We start from the raw sequence: 4,074 nt of genomic DNA on the forward strand, positions 1-4,074 counted from the left end.
GATTCCGCAAAATGGCTTGAGGCCATGAGATCTGAGATAAGATCCATGTATGAAACAAAGTATGGACTTTGATTGACTTGCCCAATGATCGGCGAGACATTGAGATTAAATGGATTTTCAAGAGGAAGACGGACGCTGATAGTGTTACTATCTACAAAGCTAGAATTGTCGCAAAAGGTTTTCGACAAGTTCAAGGTGTTGACTACGATGAGAGTTTTTCACTCGTATCTATGCTCAAGTCTATCCGAATCATGTTAGCAATTGCCACATTTTATGAAATCTGGCAAATGGATGTCAAAACTGCATTCCTTGATGGATTTATTAAAGAAGAGTTGTATATGATGCAACCAGAAGGTTTTGTCAATCATAAAGGTGCTAACAAAATATGCAAGCTCCAGCGATCCATCTATGGACTGGTGCAAGCATCTCGGAGTTGGAATATACGCTTTGATAAGTTGATCAAAGCATATAGTTTTATACAGACTTGCGGTGAAGCCTGTATTTACAAGAAAGTGAGTGGGAGCACTACATCATTTTTGATAAGTATATGTGAATGACATATTGTTCATCGGAAATAATGTAGAAATATTCTGCAAAGCATAAAGGAGTGTTTGAAAGGAGTTTTTCAAAGAAAAACCTCGATGAAGCTGCTTACATATTGAGCATCAAGAACTATAGAGATAGATCAAGACGCTTGATAAGTCTTTTTTTCAATGAGTACATACCTTGACAAGATTTTGAAGTAGTTCAAAATGGAACAGTCAAAGAAAGAGTTCTTGCCTGTGTTACAAGGTGTGAAATTGAGTAAGACTCAAAACTCGACCACGGCAAAAGATAGAAAGAGAATGAAAGTCATTCCCTATGCCTTGGCCATAGGTTATATAAAGTATGCCATGCTGTGTACCAGATCTATTGTATACCCTACACTGAGTTTGGCAAGGGAGTACAATAGTGATCTAGGAGTAGATCACTGGACAACGGTCAAAATTATCCTTAGTGGAATAAGGATATGTTTCTCGATTATGGAAGTGACAAAAGGTTCGTCGTAAAGGGTTACGTCGATGCAAGTTTTGACACCGATCTGGATGACTCTAAGTCTCGATCTAGATACATATTGAAAGTGGGAGCAATTAGCTAAAGTAGCTCCGTGCAGAGCATTGTAGACATAGAAATTTGCAAAATACTTACGGATCTGAATGTGACAGACCCGTTGACTAAAATTATCTCACAAGCAAAACATGATCACACCTTAGTACTCTTTGGGTGTTAATCACATAGCGATGTAAACTAGATTACTGACTCTAGTAAACCCTTTGGGTGTTGGTCACATGGCGATGTGAACTATGGGTGTTAATTACATGATGATGTGAACTATCGATGTTACACATGGTGATGTGATCTAGATTATTGACTCTAGTGCAAGTGGGAGACTGAAGGAAATATGCCCTAGAGGCAATAATAAAGTTATTATTTATTTCCTTATTTCATGATAATTGTTTATTATTCATGCTAGAATTGTATTAATCGGAAACATGATACATGTGTGAATACATAGACAAACAGAGTGTCACTAGTATGCCTCTACTTGACTAGCTCGTTAATCAAAGATGGTTATGTTTCCTAGCCATAGACATGAGTTGTCATTTGATTAACAGGATCACATCATTAGGAGAATGATGTGATTGACATGACCCATTCAGTTAGCTTAGCACCCGATCGTTTAGTATGTTGCTATTGCTTTCTTCATGACTTATACATGTTCCTATGACTATGAGATTATGCAACTCCCGTTTACCGGAGGAACACTTTGTGTGCTACCAAACGTCACAACGTAACTGGGTGATTATAAAGGTGCTCTACAGGTGTCTCCGAAGGTACTTGTTGGGTTGGCGTATTTCGAGATTAGGATTTGTCACTCCGAATGTCGGAGAGGTATCTCTGGGCCCTCTCGGTAATGCACATCACTTAAGACTTGCAAGCATTGCAACTAATGAGTTAGTTGCGAGATGATGTATTATGGAACGAGTAAAGAGACTTGCCGGTAACGAGATTGAACTAGGTATTGGATACCGACGATCGAATCTCGGGCAAGTAACATACCGATGACAAAGGGAACAACGTACGTTGTTATGCTATCTGACCGATAAAGATCTTCGTAGAATATGTGGGAGCCAATATGAGCATCCAGGTTCCGCTATTGGTTATTGACCTGAGACGTGTCTCGGTCATGTCTACATTGTTCTTGAACCGTAGGGTTCGCACGCTTAAGGTTTCGATGACAGTTATATTATGAGTTTATGAGTTTTGATGTACCGAAGGAGTTCGGAGTCCCGGATGAGATCGGGGACATGACGAGGAGTCTCGAAATGGTCGAGACGTAAAGATTGATATATTGGACGACTATATTCGGAGTTCGGAAAGGTTCCGAGTGATTCGGGTATTTATTGGAGTACCAGAGAGTTACGGGAATTCGCCGGGGAGAAGTATTGGGCCTTATTGGGCCATACGGGAAAGAGACAGGGGCTGCCTAGGGCAGGCCGCGCGCCCCCCATGGCCTAGTCCGAATTGGACTAGGGGGAGGGGCCGCACCCCCTCCTTCCTTCCCTTCTCTCTTCCCCTTCCTTGTCTCCTACTCCTACTACATGGAAGGACTCCTAGTTGGACTAGGAAAGGGGGAATCCTACTCCCGGCGGGAGTAGGACTCCCCAAGGGCGCGCCATAGAGAGGGCCAGCCCTCCCCTCCTCCACTCCTTTATATACGGGGGCAGGGGGCACCCCATAGACACACAAGTTGATCTTCGTGACCGTTCCTTAGCCGTGTGCGATGCCCCCCTCCACGATATTACACCTCGGTCATATTGTAGCGGTGCTTAGGCGAAGCCCTGCGACAGTTGAACATCAAGATCGTCACCACACCGTCGTGCTGACGGAACTCCTCCCCGAAGCTTTGCTGGATCGGAGCTCGGGGTGCGTCATCGAGCTGTACGTGTGTCAAGAACTCGGAGGTGCCGGAGTAACGGTGCTTGGATCGGTTGAACCGGGAAGACGTACGACTACTTCCTCTACGTTGCGTCAACGCTTCCGCTTTGGTCTACGAGGGTACGTAGACAACACTCTCCCCTCTCGTTGCTATGCATCACCATGGTCTTGCGTGTGCGTAGGCATTTTTTTTTGAAATTACTACGTTCCCCAACAGGAATATGTCTAATGTGTAGATGAGTTGGTGTGATCCTCCTCCGAAGAGAAATATGAGTTTGATGAAGATGATGGCATTGCCATGATCATGTTTATCGACATGGAGAAGAACAAGCGGACGAAACATGGTGCTTCCATTATCGATCATGAGGTGATTCGTAGGAGCCGGCTACACAGACACAATAAGCTCATACTTGATTATTTTTGTGCAAATCTAGTGTATCTAGAGTGATACTTCTGATGTAGGTTCATAATGGCTCCGGATTTGTTTCTCCACATTGCCAACTTGTCAAAGAGCATGATCAATTCTTCGTGCAGAGGAGAAGTTGTACCAGAGATCTTGGACACATCAGTATCCTTATGGTGACTATGGCACTGCATGATGCCATATGGTATTCTTGCAGATTTGATTGATGATCATCTGAAATGGGAGAAAGCACTTCCATCAAGTGTGTGAAGCAATTTGTGAAGGCGGTGATTGAAGTCTTTAGGCCACAGTATTTGAGAGCACCCAATGCTCAGGACACTCAGAGGCTTTTGTAGATGAACAAAGCACAAGGGTTTTCAGGGATGATCAACTCAGTTGATTGCATGCACTAGAGGTGGACGAACTACTCTTTGGCATGACATGGACAGTTCATCGACTATGTGAAGGATCCCAACATCATTCTTGAAGCCATTGCAGATCATGAGATATGGTTTTGGCATGACTATTTTGGAATGCCTGGAGCTTGCAATGACATCAATGTGCTCCACCGATCACCACTCTTTGCATGGTTAGCCAATGGGAAATCACCACGGGTGGAGTTTTAAGCAAATGACTGCACATACAACATGAGCTACTATCTAGCGGATGAGATGTACCCAAAGGGGGCAACC

Source organism: Triticum dicoccoides, chromosome 2B (assembly GCF_002162155.2).
Source record: "Triticum dicoccoides isolate Atlit2015 ecotype Zavitan chromosome 2B, WEW_v2.0, whole genome shotgun sequence".
NCBI lineage: Eukaryota > Viridiplantae > Streptophyta > Magnoliopsida > Poales > Poaceae > Triticum > Triticum dicoccoides.